This window comes from Leucopleurus acutus (genome assembly GCF_964270905.1).
Source record: "Leucopleurus acutus genome assembly, chromosome: 1".
NCBI lineage: Eukaryota > Metazoa > Chordata > Mammalia > Artiodactyla > Delphinidae > Leucopleurus > Leucopleurus acutus.
This window is the reverse complement of record NC_139142.1, coordinates 143,976,411-144,003,654: the sequence shown is the minus strand read 5'-3', so window position 1 is coordinate 144,003,654 and position 27,244 is coordinate 143,976,411. Positions and strand designations below refer to the sequence as shown.

The 27,244-nt window shown below is 37.4% G+C and overlaps 1 protein-coding gene across 2 annotated transcripts in view; it reads right to left on the bottom strand.

The window, feature by feature from the left end:
- The window catches only part of PEAK1 (pseudopodium enriched atypical kinase 1), a gene marked incomplete at its 3' end in the record, with an annotated part of 291,481 nt that overhangs the window by 107,927 nt on the left and 156,310 nt on the right, over nucleotides 1–27,244 (bottom strand). The window lies entirely within an intron of this gene.

The window sequence follows — 27,244 nt, the reverse complement described above, 5'->3', positions numbered from 1 at the left end:
CTGAACTTGTACTTCTAACTGGACTCAAAAAATATAGGGTGGTTACCAGGCCTATTTTGTGTCTATATGGGTTCTCAAAGGACCTGAGTTCACAATAAGGTCATGTTAGATAACCTGCTTTGGCCTGCAACTTTTCCAGAGCTTCTGATGCAGGACTTCACTGAACAAAGTTTGACTTGCAAAAACCCTCACAGGTTGCTTGATCCATACTCCTCATCAGGCAGATGAAGATACTAAGATGCAGAGAGGGAGAAGTGGATTAAAATATCATACATCTGGCCAAACCTGCTGCTCTTTCACAGTCTAGCACCAACCTTGAGAGGTGGGTAGGTCTCAGGCAGCAATGCATTGTGACTTTTATGGGCCCTGGACACTTTGTTTATCTAAGTCTTTGTCCTTCATAAAAAAAATGAAAAATCACATGTGGCTGTTTTGATATGAGGACAAATCTATTAATGTCATTTGTTAAAACGTTTTGTTCATGTTTTCCTTCTGATTTTAAAAGATTTTAAACATTTTCATGAGCCCCTAAAAGTACTGAGGGCCCTTGGGCACTAATGGATAAAATGGCCCTGGTTTTAGATGACCCATTTGACAGTCGAAACCAGCTTTACTCTCCTCCAGGAGACATGGTTCTGCCACAGGGGACTATCCATGTGGCTTCTCTATCGCTCAGAATGTACCAGCCACAGAAAGCTCAACCTTTTATCAGGCTATTCCAGTGATTCTCATTCCAGCAGCTCTTCAGAACCTACCTCCTCATTCTAAACCAGGCAGTCCCCTACAAAACTGTTCTGAGAGAGTGTGGAGTACTCAACAGAGATCAGCTGCCAGGCCTCTGGGAATGAAAACCATCTTCAGAGTCCCACATGCATTTGAAAGGAATATTAGGCAGATCACTTCATTGGGATTTACGGTATTTCACAACATGGCTGGTTATCACGCACAGAGACACCTTTACTCTGAGAACAGGTACGTGCATTTTCTAGATTAGATAAGATTTTGTTTCCAGTATATTCACTATGTGAAAAGGCTATATCATTCATAAAATGGAGAAAGTTGTAACTCTATTGTAACCAGGGAAAATCAAAGACTATCAAATCTCCCAATATTTACCCACTTTAAGAAAACTGCCATTTAAAAATGGAATTTATCATTCTCATAGCACCTGCTCTGATTGGTTTTACTTTAGGGTCCTCAGGTATGAGGCCTAACTCAAGTCCTATCTTCCTCTGCAGTAACTCAACATTGATCACCGCTCTCATGGTCAGAGGTATTTGACTCTTGACCCCTTTTGTCACATATGTTATTTTTCTTTAGCTATTTCTGATTCTTTAATTCAACATACATTATTTTGTGACTACTAAATGCCAGGTATGACATGGTGTATACAAAGGTCAGTAAAATAAGACACTACTCTTGAGGAGCTACTTTCAAGTAAGGGGGAGAATAATATAAAATATATTAATATTTAAAACAGGGCAATATAAGTGCCACTATAGGGAATTTATTGGATGAAGGAAGTGTCTGGAAAGATATCATGCAGGTGATAGCATTTGAGATGAGTGTGTTAATGAGGAAAGATTACCCAGAATTGGAAATGAGGTGGAAGAGAAACAGTACAGCAAAGACACAAAACAGCAAAGTGTCCAATATATTTATAAAACAGCAAGCAGTATAATTTGTTTTACAACAGGCAGTACTAGTATTATGAAAAGCAAAATTAGGGGTGAAATATAAACAACTAAAAGGCATACTAACATCTGGGACCTCATTTTGTATTTTGTTTGTTTGGTTTTCTTTTTGTTTTTTTTTTGCGGTACGCAGGCCTCTCACTGTTGTGGCCTCTCCTGTTGCGAAGCACGGGCTCCGGACGCACAGGCTCAGCGGCCATGGCCCACGGGCCCAGCCGCTCTGCGGCATGTAGGATCCTCCCGAACTGGGGCATGAACCCGCGTCCCCTGCATCGGCAGGCGGATATCTCAACCACTGTGCCACCAGGGAAGCCCTGTTTGTATTCTTAAAGCCCAGCCTACTGCTGGCCATTTATAACACCTGGTAATTGATTTAAGCTGCTAGAAAAAGCATCAACAATGTACATAATAAGGCGTCACCTGTCCAAAAGCATCTAATAATTACAGTAAATATACAATGACATAAGGCACTTGGAAAAAAGTGCCCCCATTGGGGGAAATCATTCTAACCTTTCTTTTAATAAAATTTGATAGCTTGAAATATTCCAATAGGCCCCACTAATTTCATGACACTTCCTTCACTGAAGCTCAGAAATAAACTATGTGAAAAACTACATATGCACGTTTCAATAAAAAAGAATGTCTAGTGGTTTAGCCTACTCAGTCCACTTTTCATCAAGTCTTCTGAGACAGGTGAAATTTAATTTAATAAAGGAAAACTGCAATGGCTTACAAAGCAGAGGGAGGCAGCTAAAACTAAAGACAAAGTTTTACTGAGAACAATTTGCAATTGCATAATTAGGTATAACACAGGGAATTAAAGATGGCATCTTCAATTTGAGAAACTGCCCAGATTAAACGAAAATTCAGAATTTTCTTGCAGTAAAAAAAAGTTTATTTTCAGATGTGGGCAAAATATTGTAATTACAATACACAAATAGATTCAAAATTCCAGAAATCCATAAATGGAAGTTAACTATTTGAGCAATATAATTATTTTACATGAAAAATTATAATGCATGCAGGTACAACATAATAGCTGTTCAATTAACAATACGTTTTAAAAGCTAAATCTGTAATAAAACAATTGTTATACTCATTTTCTCTGACAGTTAATCTAGTTACTTCTAAAGTATTGATGATTAATATCTTCTAACACACATGTATAAATTCACTTTTTCTTACAAGCACCTCTGCCTGTATTTAAATAGATATACTGTGAAAGTTGAACAAAAACAGATATTTGCTCTAAGACTACCATTATGACTCAAAACTATTGTCAACGTTTCTTCAAGAGTGGCCCACATTCCACATGAATCATATCACATCTGGGATGTTTGCTCGAAATGCAGATCTTTATTCCAACAATTCTTGGATCGAACCAAGATACAAAATCATTGCCCTTACTGTTGTAATGAGCATTCTTATTTCCCTCTTACTTGGAATAAATTCCACGAACAATTATGTTTTCCACTTTGCAAACACTCTCTTGTCCTTTCTTCCCCTTCTCTACTAGTAAAATGCCAATTCAACCCTCTAAGCCTGCTTCTGAGTCGATGAACAGCACCAGAGAAAAACCACACCACTGTGCTGACTGTATTCACTTAAAATGTATTACTATATTACTACAGGTCTCAAATGGGGACTTAACGCTGTCAGAAACAGAATTCAAATCAGTTCTTTCTATATGCTTACTTTGCCACTTTGAGATAACTATTTCACAATTTTTCTTGTCTCCTCCAATCTCTGATATCCTTTTCCCAGGTCACTTATTACTGATGACCCTGCCTCATACTTGAGTGGGAAAATAGATCCAAACAGATGAATTTTATCTCATCTTCCCATTAATTCTACCAACCTGATTTCATACACTTTACCTTCACTGCCCTTACAATGGAAGAAGCGCTTTTGTCCCTCTTTAAGTCCAACCCTTCCAGCTGTGGTGAGAATCTCACCCATCTGTGACTTCTCAAGGACTGTTCCTGCAATATCTTTTCTCTTCTGCATCATCAATTTCTTCATTCCAGATAATTCCCACGGGCATATGAATATATATTAATCTCATTCATTTTAAAAAACAAAACTTTCCCTGCACTCATGTCTCCCTCTAGGTACTGCTGCATTACTTCATTACCTTCCACAACAAAACTGCTCAAGAAGAGTACCCTTTCCATACAAATTTGAAAATTTTTTCTAGGTCTGTGAAAAATGCCATTGGTAATGTGATAGGGATTGCACTAAATCTGAAGATTGTCTTGAAGAGTACAGTCATTTTAACAATATTGATTCTTCCAACTCAGGAACACAGTATACATCTCCATCTGTTTGTGTCATCTTCAATTTCTTTCACCAGTCTCTTATAGTTTTCAGAGTACAGGTCTTTTGCCTCCTTCAGTAGGTTTATTCCTAGTATTTTATTCTTTTTGATGTGATGGTAAATGGGAATGATTCCTTAACTTCTCCTTCTATCTTTCATTGCTCGTGTATAGAAATGCAACAGATTTCTATGTATTAATTTTGTATCCTGCAACTTTACCAAATTCATTGATGAGCTCCAGTAGTTTTCTGGTAGCATCTTTAGGATTTTCTATGTATAGTATCATGTCATCTGCAAACAGTGACAGTTTTACTTCTTTTTTTCCAATTTGGATTCCTTTTATTTCTTTTTCTTCTCTGATTGCTGTGGCTAGGACTTCGAATAGTATGTTGAATACAAGTGGCAAGAGTGGGCATCCTTGTCTTGCTCCTGATCTTAGAGGATATACTTTCAGCTTTTCACCATTGAGTATGATGTTAGCCTTGGGTTTGTCATATATGGCCTTTATTACTTGATGTATGTTCCCTCTATGTCCACTTTCTGGACAGTTTTTTATCATAAATGGATGTTGAATTTTAACAAAAAGCTTTTCCTGCATCTACTGATATGACCATATGGTTTTTATTCTTCAATTTCTTAATGTGGTGTATCACACGGATTGATTTGTGGATACTGAATAATCCTTGCATCCCTGGGATAAGTCCCACTTGATCATGGTGTATAATCCTGTTAATGTAATTTTTAAATTTGTATGGAATCACAAAGGACCTTGAATAGCCAAAGCAATCTTGAGAAAGACAAATGAAGCTGGAGGAATCAGACTCCCTGACTTCAGGCTATACTACCAAGCTACAGTAATCAAAACAGTATAGTACTGGCACAAAAACAGACATATAGATCAATGGAACAGGATAGAAAGCCCAGAAATAAACCTACACACCTACGGTCAATTAATCCACAATAAAGGAGGCAAGAATATATTAATACAAGAGAGAAAAGACAGTCTCTTCAATAAGTGGTGCTGGGAAAACTGGACAACTACATGTAAAAGAATGAAATTAGAACATTCTCTAACACCATATACAAAAATAAACTCAAAATGGATTAAAGACCTAAATGTAAGACTGGATACTATAAAACTCCTAAAGGAATACATAGGCAGAACACTCTCTGACATAAATCACAGCAATATCTTTTTGGATCTGTCTCCTAGAGTAATGGAAATAAAAACAAAAATAAACAAATGGGACCTAATTAACCTTAAAAGCTTTTGTACAACAAAAGAAACTACAAACAAAATGAAAAGGCAACCTACAGAATGGGAGAAAATATTTGCAAATGATGTGACCAAGAAGGCATTAATTTCCAAAATATACAAACAGCTCATACAGCTCAATATCAAAAAAACAAACCAATCAAAAAATGGGCAGAATATCTAAACAGACATTTCTCCAAAGAAGACATACAGATGGCCAAGAGGCAGATGAAAAGATGCTCAACAGTGCTAATTATTAGAGAAATGCAAATCAAAACTACAACAAGGTATCCCCTCACACTAGTCAGAATGGCCATCATCAAAAAGTCTACAAATAGACTGAACTACCCTGGAGCCCGAAGGGAGGGCGGCCTCACTGAGGCTGCCAGCTCTCGAGGGGCCCCACCAGCTGAAGCCACGACAGTCCTTGGGACTGCAGACCAGGAGTTGCCAGTCTGCCACCTGCTAAAGAAGAGGATGTGTCACCAATACCTGCCATTGGAATTTCTCCCCGGGCAGAGAGTGAGTACAACTTGGAGGAGCTTCAAGATGGCGGAAGAGTAAGGCACGGAGATCACCTTCCGCTCTGCAAATACATCAGAAATACATCTACATGTGGAACAACTCCTACAGAACACCTACTCAACGCTGGCAGAAGACCTCAGACCTCCCAAAAGGCAAGAAACTCCCCACGTACCTGGGTAGGGTAAAAGGGAAAAAGAAAAAACAGAGACAAAGAATAGGGACGGGACCTGCACCAGAGGGAGGGAGCTGTGAAGGAGGAAAGGTTTCCACACACTAGGAAGCCCCTTCGTGGGCGGAGACTGCTGGTGGCAGAGGGGGTGAAGCTTCGGAGCCATGGAGGAGAGCGAAGCAACAGGGGTGCAGAGGGCAAAGCGGAGAGATTCCCGCACAGAGGATTGGTGCAGACCAGCACTCACCAGCCTGAGAGGCTTGTCTGCTCACCCGCCGGGGCCGGTGGGGGCTGGGAACTAAGCTCTGGCTTCGGAGGTCAGACCCCCCAGGGAGAGGACTGAGGTTGGCTGCGTAAACACAGGCTGAAGGGGGCTCGTGCGCCACAGCTAGCTGGGAGGGAGTCCGAGAAAAAGTCTGGATCTACCAAAGAGACAAAAGACATTTTCATGCCTCTTTGTTTCCTGGTGCGGGAGGAGAGGGGATTAAGAGCGCCGCTTAAAGGAGCTCCAGAAATGGGCATGAGCCGCGGCTATCAGCGCAGACCCAGAAACGGGCATGGGACGCTAAGACTGCTGCTGCAGCCACCAAGAAGCCTGTATGCAAGCACAGGTCACAGTTCACACCTCCCCTCCTGGGAGCCTGTGCATCCCGCCACTGCCAGGGTCCCGTGATCCAGGGACAACTTCCCCGGGAGAACACACAGCGCGCCTCAGGCTGGTGCAACATCATGCTGGCCTCTGCCGCCGCTGGCTCGCCCTGCATCCGTACCTCACCCTTCCCCTGGCCTGAGTGAGCCAGAGCCCCCGAATCAGCTGCTACTTTAACCGCGTCCTGTCTGAGCAAAGAACAGATGCCCTCAGGCGACCTACATGCAGAGGCGGGGCCAAATCCAAAGCTGAACCCCAGGAGCTGTGCAAAGAAGAGAAAGGGAAATTTCTCCCAGCAGCCTCAGGAGCAGCGGATTAAATTTCCACAATCAACTTGATGTACCCTGCATCTATGGAATACCTGAATAGACAATGAATCATCCCAAATTGAGGAGGTGGACTTAGGGAGCAAAGATATATATATATTTTTTCCCCTTTTTCTCTTTTTGTGAGTGTGTATGTGTATGCTTCTGTGTGTGATTTTGTCTGTATAGCTTTGCTTTTACCATTTGTCCTAGGTTCTGTCGGTCCGTTTTTTGTTGGTTTTTTTTCTTTTACTTAAAAATTTCTTTTTATCTTAATAATTATTTTTTATTTTAATAACTTTATTTTATTTTATCTTCTTCTTTCTTTCTTTCTGTTTTTCTCCCTTTTATTCTGAGCCGTGTGGAGGACAGGCTCTTGGTGCTACAGCCAGGAGTCAAGGCTGTGCCACTGAGGTAGAGGAGCCAAGTTCAGGACACTGGTCCACAAGAGACCTCCCAGCTCCATGTAATATCAAATGGCAAAAATCTCAAAGAGGTCTCCATCTCAACGCCAAGACCCAGCTCCACTCAACGACCAGCAAGCTACAGTGCTGGACACCCTATGCCAAACAACTAGCAACACAGGAACACAACCCCATCCATTAGCACAGAGGCTGCCTAAAATCATAAAAAGGCCACAGACACCCCAAACCACACCTACAGATGTGGACCTGCCCACCAGAAAGAAAAGATCCAGCTTCATCTACCAGAACACAGGCACTAGTCCCCTCCACCAGGAAGGCTACACAACCCACTAAATCAATATTAGACACTGGGGACAGACACCAAAAACAACGGAAACTACGAACCTGCAGCCTGCGAAAAGGAGACCCCAAACACAGTAAGTTAAGCAAAATGAGAAGACAGAGAAACACACAGCAGATGAAGGAGCAAGGTAAAAACTCATCAGACCAAACAAGTGAAGAGGAAATAGGCAGTCTACCTGAAAAAGACTTCAGAATAATGATAGTAAAGATGATCCAAAATCTTGGAAACAGAATGGAGAACATACAAGAAATGTTTAACAAGGACGTAGAACAACTAAGGAGAAAACAAACAGAGATGAACAACACAATAAATGAAATTAAAAATTATCTAGAAGGGATCAAGAGCAGAATAACTGAGGCAGAAGAACGGATAAGTGACCTGGAAGTTAAAATAGTGGAAATAACTACTGCAGAGCAGAATAAAGAAATAAGAATGAAAAGAATTGAGGACAGTCTCAGAGACCTCTGGGACAACATTACATGCACCAGCATTCGAATTATAGGGGTCCCAGAAGAAGAAGAGAAAAAGGAACTGAGAAAATATTTGAAGAGATTATAGTTGAAAACTTCCCTAACATGGGAAAGGAAATAGTTAATCAAGTCCAGGAAGCGCAGAGAGTCCCATACAGGATAAATCCAAGGAGAAACACGCCAAGACACATATTAATCAAACTATCAAAAATTAAATACAAAGAACAAATATTAAAATCAGCAAGGGAAAAACAACAAGTAACACACAAGGGAATCCCCATAAGGTTAACAGCTGATCTTTCAGCAGAAACTCTGCAAGCCAGAAGGGAGTGGCAGGACATATTTAAAGTGATGAAAGGGAAAAACCTACAACCAAGATGACTCTACCCAGCAAGGATCTCATTCAGATTTGATGGAGAAATTAAAAGCTTTACAAGCAAGCAACAGCTAAGAGAATTCAGCACCACCAAACCAGCTTTACAACAAACGCTAAAGGAACTTCCCTAGGCAGGAAACACAAGAGAAGGAAAAGACGTACAATAATAAACCCAAAACAATTAAGAAAATGGTAAAAGGAACATACATATCAATAATTACCTTAAATGTAAATGGATTAAATGCTCCAACCAAAAGACACAGACTGGCTGAATGGATACAGAAACAAGTCCCGTATATATGCCAGCTACAAGAGACCCGCTTCAGACCAAAGGACACATACAGACTGAAAGTGAGAGGATGGAAAGAGATATTCCATGCAAATGGAAATCAAAAGAAAGCTGGAGTAGCAATTCTCATATCAGACAAAAGATACTTTAAAATAAAGACTATTACAAGAGACGAAGAAGGACACTACATAATGATCAAGGGATCAATCCAAGAAGAAGATTTAACAATTGTAAATATGTATTCACCCAACATAGGAGCACCTCAATACATAAGGCAAATACTAACACCCATAAGAGGTGAAAGCGACAGTAACACAATCATATTAAGGGATTTCAAAACCCCACTTTCACCAATGGACAGATCATCCAAAATGAAAATAAATAAGAAAACACAAGCTTTTTTATTTTTTTAAAATTTATTTATTTATTTATTTTGCTGTACGCAGGCCTTGCACTGTTTTGGCCTCTCCTGTTGCGGAGCACAGGCTCCGGATGCGCAGCCCCAGCGGACATGGCTCACGGGCCCAGCTGCTCCGCGGCATGTGGGATCTTCCCAGAATGAGGCACAAACCCGTGTCCCCTGCATCGGCAGGCGGACTCTCAACCACTGCGCCACCGGGGAAGCCCAGGAAACACAAGCTTTAAATGATACATTAAACAAGATGGACTTAATTGATATTTATAGGACATTCCACCCAAAACAACAGAATATACATTCTTCTCAAGTGCTCATGGAACATTCTCCAGGGTAGATCATATCTTGGGTCACAAATCAAGCCCAGGTAAATTTTAAAAAATTGAAATCATATCAAGTATCTTTTCCGACCACAACACCATGAGACTAGATATCAATTATAGGAAAAAATCTGTAAGAAATACAAACACATGGAGGCTAAACAACACACTACTTAAAAACGGAGAGATCACTGAAGAAATCAAAGAGGAAATCAAAAAATACCTAGAAACAAATGACAACGAAAACACAACGACCCAAAACCTATGGGATGCAGCAAAAGCAGTTCTAAGAGGGAAGTTTATAGCTATACAAGGCTACCTTAAGAAACAAGAAACATCTCAAATAAACAACCTAACCTTACACCTAAAGCAATTAGGGAAAGAAGAACAAAAACCCCCAAAGTTAGCAGAAGGAATGCAATCATAAAGATCAGATCAGAAATAAATGAAAAAGAAATGAAGGAAACAAGAGCAAAGATCAATAAAACTAAAAGCTGGTTCTTTGAGAAGATAAACAATATTGATAAACCATTAGCCAGACTCATCAAGAAAAAAAGGGAGAAGACTCAAATCAATAGAATTAGAAATGAAAAAGGAGAAGTAACAACTGACACTGCAGAAATACAAAGGATCATTAGAGATTACTACAGGCAACTACATGCCAATAAAATGGACAACCTGGAAGAAATGGACAAATTCTTAAAAATGCACAACCTTCCAAGACTGAACCAGGAAAAAATAGAAAATATGAACAGACCAATCCAAGCAGTGAAATTGAAACTGTGATTAAAAATCTTCCAACAAACAAAAGCGCAGGACCAGATGGCTTCACAGGCAAATTCTATCAAACATTTAGAGAAGAGCAAACACCTATCCTTCTCAAACTCTTCCAAAATATAGCAGAGGGAGGAACACTTCCAAACTCATTCTACAAGGCCACCATCACTCTGATACCAAAAGCAGACAAAGATGTAACAAAGAAAGAAAACTACAGGCCAATATCACTGATGAACATAGATGCAAAAATCCTCAACAAAATACTAGCAAACAGAATCCAACAGCACATTAAAGGATCATACATTATGAACAAGTGGGGTTTATCCCAGTAATGCAAGGATTCTTCAATATACGCAAATCAATCAACGTGATACACCATATTAACAAATTGAAGGAGAAAAACCATATGATCATATCTATAGATGCAGAGAAAGCTTTGAACAAAATTCAACACCGCTTTATGATAAAAACCCTTCAGAGAGTAGGCATAGAGGGAACTTTCCTCAACATAATAAAGGCCATATATGACAAACCCACAGGCAACATCGTCCTCAATGGTGAAAAACTGAAACCATTTCCACTAAGATCAGGAACAAGACAAGGTTGCCCACTCTCACCACTATTATTCAACATAGTTTTGGAAGTTTTAGCCACAGCAATCAGAGAAGAAAAAGAAATAAAAGGAATCCAAATTGGAAAAGAATAAGTAAAACTGTCACTGTTTGCAGATGACATGATACTATACATAGAGAATCCTAAAGATGCTACCAGAAAACTACTAGAGCTAATCAATGAATTTGGTAATGTAGCAGGATACAAAATTAATGCACAGAAATCTCTTGCATTCCTATACACGAATGATGAAAAATCTGAAAGTGAAATTAAGAAAACACTACCATTTACAATTGCAACAAAAAGAATACAATATCTAGGAATAAACCTACCTAAGGAGACAGAAGACCTGTATGCAGAAAACTATAAGACACTGATGAAAGAAATTAAAGATGATACAAATAGATGGAGAGATATACCATGTTCTTGGATTGGAAGAATCAACATTGTGAAAATGACTCTACTACCCAAAGCAATCTACAGATTCAATGCAATCCCTATCAAACTACCACTGGCATTTTTCACAGAACTAGAACTAAAAATTTCACAATTTGTATGGAAACACAAAAGACCCTGAATAGCCAAAGCAATCTTGAGAAAGAAAAACGGAGCTGGAGGAATCAGGCTCCCTGACTTCAGACTAAACTACAAAGCTACAGTAATCAAGACAGTATGGTACTGGCACGAAAACAGATATATAGATAAATGAAACAGGATACAAAGCTCAGAGATAAACCCACGCACATATGGTCACCTTAGCTTTGATAAAGGAGGCAAGAATATACAGTGGAGAAAAGACAGCCTCTTCAATAAGTGGTGCTGGGAAAACTGGACAGCTTCACGTAAATGAATGAAATTAGACACTCCCTAATACCATACACACAAAAGAACTCAAAATGGATTAAAGACCTAAATGTAAGGCCAGACACCATCAAACTCTTAGAGGAAAACAGGCAGAACACTCTACGACATAAATCACCGCAAGATCCTTTGTGACCCACCTCCTAGAGAAATGGAAATAAAAACAGAAATAAACAAATGGGACCTAATGAAACTTAAAAGCTTTTGCACAGCAAAGGAAACCATAAACAAGACCAAAAGACAACCCTCAGAATGGGAGAAAATATTTGCACATGAAGCAACTGACAAAGGATTAATCTCCAAAACATACAAGCAACTCATGCAGCTCAATATCAAAAAAAATATAACCCAATCCACAAATAGCCAGAAGACCTAAATAGCCATTTCTCCAAAGAAGACATACAGATTGCCAACAAACACATGAAAGAATGCTCAACATCATTAATCATTAGAGAAATGCAAATCAAAACTAAAATGAGATATCATCTCACACCAGTCAGAATGGCCATCATCAAAAAATCTACAAACAATAAATGCTGGAGAAGGTGTGGAGAAAAGGGAACCCTCTTGCACTGTTGGTGGGAATGTAAATGGACATAGCCACTATGGAGAACAGTATGGAGGTTCCTTAAAAAACTAAAAACAGAACTACCATACGACCCAGCAATCCTACTACTAGGCATATACCCTGAGAAAACCATAATTCAAAAAGAGTCATGTACCAAAATGTTCATTGCAGCTCTATTTACAGTAGCCACGATATGGAAGCAACCTAAGTGTCCATCAACAGATGAATGGATAAAGAACATGTGGCACATATATATACAACGGAATATTACTCAGCCATAAAATGGAACAAAACTGAGTTATTTGTAGTGAGGTGGATGGACCTAGAGACTGTCATACAGAGTGAAGTAAATCAGAAAGAGAAAAGCAAATACTGTATGCTAACACATATATATGGAATCTAAAAAAAAAAAGGTCAGAAGAACCTAGGGGCAAGATGGGAATAAAGTTGCAGAACTACTAGAGAGTGGACTTGATGATACGGGGAGGGGGAAGGGTAAGCTGGGACAAAGTGAGAGAGTGGCATGGACATATATACACTACCAAACATAAAATAGATAGCTAGTGGGAAGCAACCGTATAGCACAGGGAGATTAGCTCAGTGCTTTGTGATCACCTAGAGGGGTGGGAGGGAAGGCGACGCAAGAGGGAAGAGATATAGGGACATATGTATATGTATAACTGATTCACTTTGTTATAAAGCAGAAACTGACACACCATTGTAAAGCAATTATACTCTAACAACGATGTTAAAAAGTCTAAAAATAATAAATGCTGGAGAGGGTGTAGAGAAAAAGGAACCCTCTTACACTGTCGGTGGAAATGTAAATTGGTACAGCCACTATGGAGAACAGTATGGAGGTTCCTTAAAAAACTAAAAATAGAGTTACTGTATGATCCAGGATCCCACTCCTGGGCGTATATCCAGAACAAACTCTTAATTTGAAAAGGTACATGTACCCCAGTGTTCACTGCAGCAGTATTTACAATAGCCAAGACATAGAAGCAACCTAAATGTTCATCAAAAGATGAATGGATAAAGAAGATGTGATGTATATATTTTATAAACACACACATATACACACAATGGAATATTAGTCAGCCATGAAAAAGAATGAAACAATGCCATTTGCGCAATATGGAGGGACCTAGAGGTTATCATACTAAGTGAAGCAACCCAGATAAAGACAAATATCATATGATATCACTTATATGTGGAATCTTAAAAAAAATGATACAAAGGAACTTATTTACAAAACAGAAATAGACCCACAGATATAGAGAACAAACTTATAGTTACCAAAAGGGAAAGGGGGGCGAGCGATAAATTAGGAGTTTGGGGTTATCATATACACACTACTGAAACAGAAGAGAAAGTGGAAGGGCACAACCTTTAAAAGAATGACATAGTCCTTGTGGATACAACATAAACTGGTAAGAACTTCCAAGACGACGGAAGAATTGACTTCCAGTATACCTTGAGCCTCATTATATGCTCATTGTAATATATTAGCATGCTAAATGACACACCCACAGGTGCCATGACATTTCCGAGGTTAATCATAAAAAGCCAAAAAGTGGGCGGTGGCCCAATTCCTGGAAATCTTTGCCCCTTCTCCAAATCTCATATCTGATATGGGTAAGCTGAAAGTGAGTCCCTTTTACACGTCTGAAGCCAGGTTCTATGTTGTGTCAACTCCACTTCCGTGCCCCTTATCCCTGTCTTCTCCTTGTCAAATTCACAGTTACCAGTATAGTTCAAAGTCCTCATTTTCTCATTTAAACAACTGCCTCAGCCATCTAACTAGTCTTTCTGTCTCAAATCTCTCACCTTGTAAGCCACTCTTCACACTGTTATTAGTCAGTGCTCTAAAACCTTTGGTGGATCCTCAACATTAATGGAACAAAACCTAACTTTCTTGTTAGGATATTCAAAACTCTTCCATGATTTTAATTCATCTTGTCTTTTCAGTCCCATCTCTCAGGTCATTTCCTTCAACTATCCTTTAATATGCAAGACTGCATGCCTTAGACATGATATGTAGTGAACTACCGCTAAGCTTTGGCTCATGCTATTCCTTTGCTCTAGGAACAATCATGGAATACAAAGAATACTGCACTGGCATTAGGAGACTTGGGTAAGAGTTCCAACTCTGCCATGTGTCCTCTCTGAGTTCAATTCTTGATAGGTAAAATAAGGACAAAGTACCAGCCCCAGGATTAAATAAGAATGCATTTCAGAGTTCTTTATGAATTCTACAGGTACACAAAATACTGCCAAATTCTTCTAGATAATGACTTTCCAATTTTACAACCCACAATTATTAAGAGGATATCCATTTCTCCACATACTTGCCACCACTGGATATACCAATTTAAAAATTTTCTGCCAATCCGGTAGAATAAAACAATTTTATTATCTTTAAAATTTGCATTTCCCTGACTATTAGTGATATTGAACATCTTTCCCAATGTTTATTGGCTATATTCTTTTCTTTGAATTCCCTGCTCATATTCTTTGCCCATTTTTCTATTTCCTCCTCCCTTTTTCTTATTATGGATATATAACTGTTCTGTTCCATCCATTCAAAATATTTTTTTTAGGTCTGGCACTTGTCCTCTTAATTTATTGAAAGTGTCTTTTGTTACTGAGAAGTTTTTACTTTGTTATATCTAAGTTTAACAATCTATTTTTTTAATGTTTTTTGATCTTGATAGCTGATTTTAAGGCCTTCCCTGCCTCATGGTCATAAACATTTTCTTCTAACATTTGCAAAGTGTTTCTTATATATTTAGACTTTTATTACATTTTGATTTTATTTTTTGTTAATGGTGTGAGAATTTTATGTATCTTTCTAAATGCACACCATTTATTGAATAGTCCGTTCCTTAAATATTGATTTAAAATACCACATGTATTCTACATTTAAATTGGGAGATATATGTGAGTCTGTCTCATAATCTTTTTTTTTTTTTTTTGCAGTATGTGGGCCTCTCACTGTTGTGGCCTCCCCTGTTGCGGAGCACAGGCTCCGGACGCGCAGGCTCAATGGCCATGGCTCACGGGCCCAGCCACTCCGCGGCATGTGGGATCTTCCCAGACCGGGGCACAAACCCATGTCCCCTGCTTTGGCAGGCAGACTCTCAACCACTGCGCCACCAGGGAAGCTCTGTCTCAGAATCTTTACTCTGTTTTTGATCTAGTTGTCTTTCCCTATGCCAAAACCACACTGTTGCATTTTACTGAATGCTTTCGGGGGTGTTATAGAGAGGATTGCAAAGTTTCCTTCTCTAATAACTACAAAACAAGTTATACAAATAGATTTTATAGTGCTGACTCATCTTTACATTCTTGGGATAAATCCTAACTAAATAATACTTTAATTCAATATTCTAATATTTTATTTATGATTTTTTTAGTCCTATCTCCAGAAGTAAGGTAGCCCTGTAGTTTTCCTTTCCTTTCTGCACCCCTACCCTCTTTTCTCTCTCTCTCTTTTTCTGTGTCTCTCTTTGGTTTGGGTATTAGTGCTAATGTATTAGCATCATAAAAACAGTTGGGTAGGGTCCTATCTTTTTATATATCATCCAAGTTTATATGAGTTCTTTAAAAGTTTCCTAGAACTCACCTGTAAAACCTGGGCCTTTGTAGGGACAAATCTGTAAATTTCTTTTCAATTTCTTCTTATAATTATTAGTTAACTCAAGGTTTTTACCTTTTCTTGTGATAACTGGAATAAGTCATATATTTCTGAAAAATTACCCACTGAATCTCAGCTTTCACATTTTATTAGTATACATTTATACAGAGTTCTTGCAACTTTACAAATCTCTGTATATTTAGTCGTGCTTACTTTTTAATATTTTTTTGTTCTTTTCCAGACCTGCCATGATTTATCCATGTTATAAATTTTTCAATCAATCAAAAATGCTGCTAATTTCTGATCTTACCCTTATTAATCTGGACCTTTATTTTCTTTGAATTACTTTATCAATTTCTTTTTTAAATCTTTAAGTCAATTATTTAATTCATTAATTTTATTTAAGCAAATGACTTAATTTTTATGAAACGAAACATGCTTCCATAAAAACTTTAATAACCCAAAAGTACAATATAGTAAGCAACAAACCAACCAGCACCCCATTACCCAGAAAGAAAAAGTGTCAATATTAATTGAATGTCATGCCACACATCTCTCTAAGCATTTATGGAGATGAATGGATGACTCCAAGCCTCCTAATTTATCCTTTTTCTTCCCAATTTTATGGTCTTTCCTTTTAAACTGTTCTTAATTTCAAAAAGCTCTAAAATTTCCTTTTTTAATAAATGCAGTGTCATCCTGCATGTCTCTGCGGATATTATATTTATTCTAAAGTTCTGTTTTGCTCTATTAACTCTGATTCCTTGGGTATTAGTTCTTCCATTTGCATAGTTCGGTATCCTCCTTCACAGTATTAGTTTTCTTTAAATATTTTATGATAATTGGGTTGTGGGCTCATCTTTGTTTAGGCTTTAGAGATATCTTGTTCGTCTGATGTATGTGATTACAGCAGCATTTTTTTAGGGGAAGGGCAAAATTTTCCATTGGGTAGTGAACATGGTTAGTATTTGGGGGGGCTCCCTATCCTTTCTGAATATTGACAACACTGGGGAATTGTCTTGGCTTTTAAAGCACCCACACTTCCTGGTTTTGCATCATACACACTAAGGAGAAATGAAGGTAGGAAGAGGTAGATCCATATGTTTGCTTGCCCAGCAGGCTAGACATAAAGCACCCCTATAATCTCACATCTTTTATAGTATTCCACTAGTGTGCGTGTTTTCTCATCTGCATTCCAATCCTATTTTCAAGGGTTTTTTTCATGGGTTTTGGCCAATTTTGCTTCTTTTCACAGTTGAGTTTGATCGGTACCATACATTTTTTGGAGGAGGAAGGAAGGATCACTTTTAGGAATGAGCAGTAGCAAAGGGAGGCTTCAGCATGTTCTCAGTGCATTGGAAGTTTCACATAGATGTTTTGGCAGAGATAAATGGACAATACTGTACATACTTTTAAAGGAAAATATGGGGTTTTTTTAAACTATACTTTCTCTTCTATTGATGTATGGTCTCATAATAGTAAGCACAGGGTGTTATCCAGTGGTTTCTAACCCTTGATGCACATTACTTATCTGGGAGAGCTGCTCAAACATATTAAGACCTAACCCCAGAAATTCCATTTTAATTGGGCTGGGGTAAGAACCACTGGTATAGTGGGAAAACTACAGGCTTTAGGATTAGACAAATTTGAGTTCAAATCACCACTTACTGTGGTCTGTGACTTTAGGCAAGAAACAAACTCTTAAAAACAAACAACAACAAAAAAGAAACAAACTCTTGAGCTTTAGTTTCATCTGTAAATTGGGTTTACAAGATTGTGGTAAGGATTAGAGATAATGTAAGAAGAGAGACTAGCACCATGCAAGACAAATAGCAAATGGTTAACAAATGTTAGCTCTTCTAAATACAGTTATAAGTAAGCAGACAAAAAACCATGGCATTAGGAAAGAGACCAAGTAAAATAGGACATCCCTTCATATGCTAAAATCTTACAAATGACAAATTTAACTCCAAAAGTCACAAAACTGTTCATAGGAGTTGACGATCATTCCCAGATATTCCAAACTAAGAGAGACTGTGAGATTTAGAGTGTTCCTACTACATTTTATTGTACCCCCTGGGCTCTTTTAACATGCTTATTTCAACGCATTTTTTTTTCAAAGGATAACTCTCTAGGCTATTACAAGGTTTCTGAGCCATTCTTCATTCCTACAGTTCAATACCTGAGAGTAAAAACAGCAGCTAATAATAGTGGCAACCTGGTTATACATTTCTGTCTGTACTCATTCAAATATTTTGTGAGAAATAGATGAGCACTTTGAAGTTGCAGGAAATGAGCAAAATAACTAGAAAACTGTGGGACCCATGAATTGAACCAACTTTAGTGTCTCTGATGCATGAAACAATCCAATCCTAATTATAACCAGCTGGAGACAACTCCATTTTCAGAGATATTACCCAAACACAATGATGCCCATTTGCTGACAAGTATCATTCAGAAGCACAAGTATGCCATTTGGCATAATATAACTTCTTAATTAGAAATATCAACCGAATTCTTTAAAAAGTTTTAACGTATGCCCAATTACAGCTATAATTATTCACCTATCAACAATAGAGGAAAATTATTTTCTTCTTGTTCTTTAAAATGTTTAAATGTTCAGAAGTTATTAATGTTCATATACATTACATAATAGGACTTAAATTTGTCAAATCTTTAGTATAAAAGTAGACCCAAAGCAATACTAACAGTCAATTTGACAATAACACCTTAATTTAGAGGCCCATACTAAACATTAAGAGGGCCTGACTCCTATTGTATTCAATGTACATTTACATGGTAAATTATCTGACATTGATTTTCAATGTGAAGACCCTCTCAAAAACAAATTCTATGGCCACGAAACACATGGAAAAGTGTCCAATGTCATTAGTCACCAGTGAAAAACAAATTAGAATTCCAATGAAATACAATTACAGACTGACTAGAATGGCTAAAATGATACAGCATAATAATACCAAATGCTGGAAAGTATGTGGAATAACTGCAACTCTAATATCTTCAAGGTGGGAGTGAAAGACACGATAAAGGATATTTATGCAAAACCCACAGTCAACATTATATTCAACGAAGAAAAACTGAAAGATTTCCCCTTAAGATCAAGAATAAGACATGGGAAAAAAAAAAAAAAAAAGAATAAGACATGAATCCCCATTTTCACTACTTCTATTCAGCATTGTCCTGGAAGTTCTAGCCAGAGCAATGTTAGGCAAGAATAAAAATAGGAAGCATCCCAACTGAACAGGAAGAAGTAAAATTATCTTTACTCACAGATAACAAGACCTTATAGATAAAAAATCCTAAAGAATAGACACACACACAAAACTATTAGAACAAATAAAAAATTTTGCAAGAATTTCAGGATACAAGACCAACACACAAAAATCAGTTGTATTTCTATACACTAAAAATGAACATGAAAATGAAATTAAGAAAACAATTCCATTCACAATAGCATAAAAAAAGAATAAAATACTTAGGAAAAAATTCAATCAAGGAGGTGCAAGACTGTATACTAAAACCCACAAAACATAAGTGAAAGAAATTAAAGGAAACCTAAATTAAAAAGTATCCTATGTTCATGGATTGGAAAACTTAATATTGTTAAGATGTCAATATTTCCAAAACTGATCCTGTGATTCAATGCAATCCCTATCAAAACCTCAGTTTCCCTTTATGTAGAAATTAACAAGCTGATTACAAAATTCATATGGAATCTCAAGGGACCCTGCATAACCAAGAAGATCTGATGAAAAACAAAACTGAAAGCCTCACACTTCCCCAGTTCAAAACTTATTACAAAGCTACAGTAATCAAAGTAGTGTGGCATGGGCATAAGAACAGACAAATGGAACAGAATTGGGAATTCAGAAATAAACCCATACATCTTTGGTCAACTGAGTTTTGACAAGGATGCCAAGATCATCCAATAGGCCAAAGAACAGTTTCTTCAACAAATAGTGCTGGTACAACTAATATCAACATGTAAAAGAATGAAGTTGGACCCCTACCTCATATCATATACAAAAATTCATTCAAAATGGGTCAACAACCTAAATGTAAGCACTAAAACTATAAAATTTTTAGAAGAAAACACAGGGGAAAGTTTCATTATTTTGGCTTTGGCAATGGATGCTTAGATATGACACCAAAAGCACAAGAAATAAAAGAAAAAACAGATATACTGGGCTCCATCAAAATTAAATTTTTTGTGCATCAAAAGACACTATCAAGGGCTTCCCTGGTGGCGCAGTGGTTGAGAGTCCACCTGCCAATGCAGGGGACATGGGTTCGTGCCCCGGTCCGGGAAGATCCCACATGCCGCGGAGCGGCTAGGCCCATGAGCCATGGCCACTGAGCCTGTGCGTCCAGAGCCTGTGCTCCGCAACGGGAGAGGCCACAACAGTGAGAGGCCCGTGTACCGCAAAAAAAACAAAAACAAAACAAAACAAAACAAAAACAAACAAACAAACAACAAAAAAAAGACACTATCAAGAAAATGAACAGGGCTTCCCTGGTGGCGCAGTGGTTGAGAGTCCGCGTGCTGAGGCAGGGGACACGGGTTCGTGCTCTGGTCCGGGAAGATCCCATGTGCCGCGGAGCGGCTGGGCCCGTGAGCCGCGGCCGCTGAGCCTGCGCGTCCGGAGCCTGTGCTCCGCAATCAGAGAGGCCACAACAGTGAGAGGCCCGCGTACCGCAAAAAAAAAAAAAAAAAAGAAAATGAACAAACCTATACAATGGGAGAAAATATTTGAAAATCATATATCTAATAAAAGATCTGTATCTAAGAAATATCAAGAACTCTCACAACTCAATAGCAAAAAGACAAGCAACCCAATTAAAAAATGAGCAAAGACTTGAATACATTTCTCCAAAAGAGGTACAAAATGGCCAACAAGCAAACAAAAAGGTGCTCAACATCATCAGTCATAAGTAAAGTGCAAATCAAAACCATGAGATACTACTTTAATCCACTAGCATGGCCATAATCATAAAAACAAAAAAACAGGTATTGGTGAGGATATGGATCTTGTACATTGATGGTGGGAAAGTAAAATGGTGCAGCCACTGTGGAAAGCAGTGTGGAAGTTCCTCAAAATTTAAACATAGAATTACCATATCACCCAGCAGTTCTACTGCTGGCTGTATACCTCAAAGAACTAAAAAGAGGGACTCAGACAAATACTTGTATGTGAATGTTCATGGCAGCATTATTCTCAATAGCCAAAAGGTGGAAGCAACCCAAGTGTCCACTGACAGATGAATGGATAAACAAAACATAGCATATTCATATCATGGAACATTATTCAGCCATCGAAATGAATGAAGTACTGATACATGCCACAAACATAGATGAAACTCAAAAACATTATGATAAGTAAGGAAGCCAGACACAAAAGATCACAGATATTAGTATATTTCTATGAAATCTGAAAAACAGTTAAAACCAGATAGAAAGCAGATTAGTTGACAGCGGCTGAGAGAAGGTGGGAATGGAGAATGGATAGGTCTCCTTTTGGGGTGATGAAATGTTTTGAAACTTGATAGAGGTGGTAGTTGCACAATATTGTGAATGTACTAAATGCCACTGAATTATGACTTTAAAATGGTTAATACTATGTTACATCAATTCTGCCTCAATGAAAATAAATAAAGGAATAAGAAAAAATTCTGATGCCTCTTATGAGCAGTTATTAAAACTATTCTGGGTCTTGGCCAAAGAGGACACACACAGTAAAAAGGATTTAGAAATTACAAGAAGAAAATGATTATAGCTGCATTATAAAAAATAATCTTTTATTTCACTTAGGAAAGTACAAGAGCAAATACCTTGAGGGATAAACAACCACTAATCATATAAACATTGTTCTGTTTAGTTTTCTGTATAATTACTCTTAACAGAACTTTTGAATCAAATGTAAAACTAGAAAGTCTCAGCAAAGAGATAGAAGATATGCAGAATAATTAAATGGAAATTTTGGAATTGAAAAATACATTTTAAATGAAAAAATTCACTGGGAAGGCTCAATAGCAGACGATAAAGGAAAGTCAGTGAATTTGCGGATAGTTCAATAGAAATTATACAATTTCAAAAATAGAAATAAATTTGAGCCAAAAAAAAAAAAAAAAAAAGAAAGAAAAAGAAGAGAGCCTCAGAGACCTGTAGAAAAATAACCAAAGGCCTATCATCGATGTTACTGGAGTTCCAGAAGGAAAGGAAAAAGAATATGGTGCTAAAAATACATTAGAAGAAACTTCCCAAGTTTGGCAAAAGACATAATCCTACAGATTTAAAAAGCCCAGTGAACTCAATAAAGGACAAGCCCAAAGAAATCCACACCCAGGATATCATAATCAAACTGATGAAAACTAAGAAACAAAAGTTGAAACCAGCCAAAGAAAAACAACACTTTTAGGGAATCAATTGGAATGACTATAGATTACTCATCAGAAACAGCGGACGACAGTTGGAAGCGACACAGTATTTTTAAAGTCCTGGAAGAAAAGAACTGTCAACTAAGAATTCTATATTCAACAAAAATGTCCTTCACCTGAAGGTCAAATAAAGACACTTTAGATGAAGGAGAACAGGAGAAGAGGTTGCCAGCAGATACGCTATAAAAGAATTGCTTTTTCTGTTGTTCAGAGAGAAGCTATCAGAAGGAAATTTGGAGGATTAAGATAAAGAATGAGAAAGAGAAATGGTAACTATCTGGATAAACATAACAGACTATTCTCCCCTCTTGAATTTTTAAAAATATGTTTGACATCTGAAAGCAAAAAATAATATTGTCTGATAGAGTTTTCAATGCATGTAGTGTAATATATAAGTAACTATAACCTAAAGAGGGCAAAGATAAAGCCATTTATATGGTGATATGGTTTCTACATTTTACTTGAAGTGGTAAAATATTGATTCTCAGTAGATTGTACAAGGTTTCGTATGTACATGGTAATCCTTAGAGTATCTACAAAGACACAGAGTAAAACACACAACAGGTAAGTTAAATAGAATACCAAAAGATGTTCAAATAAATCAGGAAAGAGAAAACAGAATAAAAAACAAAGGGAACAAACAGAAAATAAATGGTCAACCTAGGGACTTCCCTGGTGGTGAAGTGGTTAAGAATCCACCTGCCAATGCAGGGGACACAGGTTTGATCCCTGGCCTGGGAAGATCCCACATGCCGCGGAGCAACTAAACCCATGCGCCACAACTACTGAGCCCGTGCACCACAACTACTGAAACCTGTGCACCCTAGAGCTTGTGTACCACAACTACTAAGCCTGCGTGCCAAGAGCCCGTGCTCCACAATAGAGGAAGCCACCACAATGAGAAGCCCATGCACTGCAACGAAGAGTAGCCCTCACTCGCCGCAACTAGAGAAAGCCTGTGTGCAGCAACGAAGACCCAACACAGCCTAGATAAATAAATAAATTAATTAAATGGTCGCCCTAAACTTAAATGTCAATTACATTAAATGTAAATAGTATAAACATTAAAGAAATTATCAGAATGGATTTGGAAAATCATGACCCAATTACTTGGTAACTACAAGAAACACACTTCAAATATAATTATATAGGTAGGTTAAAAGTTTTTTTTAAAAGAGGAAAAAGATAGATATAACATGAAACCATTAATCAAAATAAAGCTGGAGTGGTTATATTATCAAAGTAGACTTCAGAGTAAAGAAAATTAACAGTAACAAAGAGCAACCCTTATATAATAATAAAATGTAAATTCTCCAAGAAGGCACAATAATTCTGAATGTGCATGCATCTAACAAGAGAGATTCAAAATACATGAAGCAAAAACTGACAGATCTGAAAGGAGAAATAGACAAACCTACAATTACATTTGGAAATCTCAGCATTCCTCTCTCAGTAAACAACAGTGAACAATCAGCAATGATACAGAAGAGTTAAACAACACCATCAGCCTACTAGAATCTAACTGACATTTAAAGACATTTATCCAACAACAGCAGAATATACATTCTTCTCAATTTTACATGAAACATTCGCCAAGACACACCATATCCTAGGTCATGAAAGAAATCTTAAGAAATTTAAAAGAATCAAGAATATTCTCTGCCCATAACAAATAGAAATTAATAACAGAAATTACCAAGAAAATTTCCAAATACCTGGAAACTGCCTAAACCAACAATCTATGATTCAAAGAGGAAGATTCAAGGGAAATTAGAAAATATTTTGAACTGAACAAAAATAAATATAAAATTTCAAAAATTTGTGGAATACAGTTAAAGCAGTATTTACAGGGAAACTTAAATAGTAAATATTTATATTACAAAAGGAAAGTCTCAAACCAATAATCTAATGCCCTCCTAATTAAATCTTTGCAAACATCTTTATCTCCTTAGATTTTACAGGTATATATATATTAAAATTTTTTTTGGTATATATTGCTTAAATGCCCTCAGAAAGGTCTTTAAATTTTGACTCAAAACTTACCTTCGCTGAAAAACTTTCTCTAATTAGCCTTTTCCCACTGTTCCATCTGTGTAACTATTTGGTCTCATTAAATTACTGTTATATTTATTGGACCATATAAGCAATTACTGCTTTAATAAGACATTAAGCCTCTAGGCTATCTGCTTACAAAGCACATGATATCTTAGAGGAAATCTAAGTGAGGGGATAATAAACCTATGGGCTATGAAATGGGTAGCAAAATTGGCATAAAAAGATGAGTTATTAGGATTAATTTTAACACCCCATTTCCATGAATAGAGCATATTCTAATCATTTTTAGATTTTCCTATTGTTCTAGTTTGTGTGCCCCATAAAAGGCAGTGGCTGCACGTACAGTTTGCATTGTCTGTATTATCTTTGGAATTAGTAAAAAAAAAAAGTTCAAACTCTGAAAAATTGTGTCAAATTATCCATATCTTCAAACTCCATATATGCCCTCTCTAGATTTCTATCGTGCCTCATTTATAAAGCATGAAATTGAAGGCTAACTGCTGTCCTGTGACAGAAAAGTGTAATAATAATTCAGAAACACTGCCTATTGTGTTTTATTCCACTTGTGAAATGAAATCACATACATTAAAATAAGAATAAAGTCTCAAACTGTGCATTTTCAGCATCTGACATCACTCACAAACAATTAGCTAGTACTAATTCGGTCCAATATTGTGAATGTTTCATTAATAAAAATTAATTAGCTCTGTTAGTTATGAATGTCACAGGAAAACCCAGCCTCGGGTGCTCTGATTGTTACTGTTATTTGTTTTCAGGAATCACTTGCTGAGAATTGCTTCCCCTAGTTTTATTTCTATGCCTCAATTATACAACCTTAAAACATGGCAGCCCCTTGTATTATACATTTCCTGCAAATATTAAGCAAATATGCTAAAGCAGAGCATATTTTACATAACCACATATGTCAGACTAAATTTGAGCCAAGAAAGAGAATGAATGTACTCACATCTGAATTATATTTGGCAAATACAGAGATATCATAAGCTCCTGGTTTAAATGCCTACATGCTATTTCCATGGCAACTACATAAACATTTTCCTCATAACACAAAGCTATCTTCATTCTTTATATCCCATTATTTATTTTTTCACTCTCAGGGGAAAGCCTAATTTATTCCCTAGGAAAAATCAATCAATGGTTTCTTAATCAGTGGCATTTGAAGAGTAGGTGGCACAGTTCTTTTTATGGAAAAGCAATTTCCACCAACGCTCTTGTTACGTGACAGAAGACTAGAGGAGAATAAAAGTAGTACTTGCTTTAAGAAAAGTGTGTGTATAAGTTGCAATGAACAGTCCTTCAAAGAGAGATGAGAATGTGCATTAGAAACCCGCAAAAGGTTGGCCAAAGTGATCACGTGCAACTCCAACTTCTCTTTTGTATGTGAGTGGAGTATCATGGAAACTCCTTTATGGAAAAAAAAAGTGATATTTCATTCCTACAGAGTTTTGGCAGTCTTTAAAAAAATTCCTTTGCTGCTTTCCTTGTGTGATAGAGATTATATATAGAATGGTCAGCAACTAGAGGCAAGAGAAAGACTACCTACTTAAAAGCAGATCAAATGACAGTTAAAAGGAAAGGTAAAGGGAAACCACATCAGGTTCCTTCACTTTGTCTACTCTTTGAGCCTGAGGTAACTATCACAGATTCAAACAGCACCAGATGGAAGAGATCCCTTATTGCATTTTAGCTATCAAATGAACAACAATTTCTCAAAGTGCTCTAAGGGACAGTGGATCAACTAACATTCTTCAGTGTACTCAGAGCTCAGTGGGCTAGCAAGGGAAGCCCATTCAGGATGAGTGTAGATATTAGCCAGTCCCTTCCTCTGAGCTTCCCTGGCACCGCTATGATAGAACTTATCACTGTTTTGTTATTGTTTATATATGATTCCCTCAAGGGACCTTTATAATACCCCTCCAATCTAACACAGTGCTCTGTGAATGGTAGGGTGCTTAATAAGCTAGTGGATTAAATACATATTCAGCTATAATGTATACACATTTCCTACAATACACAATGCTCCTCATTCAAAAGATTAAACTGTTTTACAATAATTCCCTCTACCATTTTGATGTTTCAATTCTCATGGCAGTTTTATTACTTCCTCTATTTCTACAAGGCAAATTTCTTACAATCTCCTCTCTTTCATTTATCTCCAAGGCCTATGTCCAGTTATGAGGCAAGGGCTTTTTGTTTCTTTTTGGTTTCGCTTCTAATGTTCCAGTACCATTTGTTGGAAAGACTAATCTTTCTTCACTGGGCTGCTTCTGCACCTTTGTCAAAAATCAATTGATCATATATATACATATCTAAACAAAGCATCTGCATCTGGTTTCCTTTTAAATATTCCCCATATGAAACTTGCCTGTGCTTTAGCACTAGTTATACAATGGCCCATTATATATCATCAGAGAGTTCTAAAGCACCAGAATGTTTCATGTTTTCCTTCCTATGTATGTCAAACCAACAGAAGGAAACAAAAGCTGGGCCTGACTCCAAGAAGAATGAGTTTCTTAGGGATCAAGTGTTTCCTTTCATTTCTACAATTTGGTATTTTTAGATAAGCTTTCCTGTGACCATGTGCCAGAATTGTTAAACATCAAAATGTACAAGCCAGAATGATAATACTAACTTCTTCCCTCCATTATTCTGTTGCTACTGCATGGGGACAACTACTTCAAAATTCAAATACCAGTGAGGTT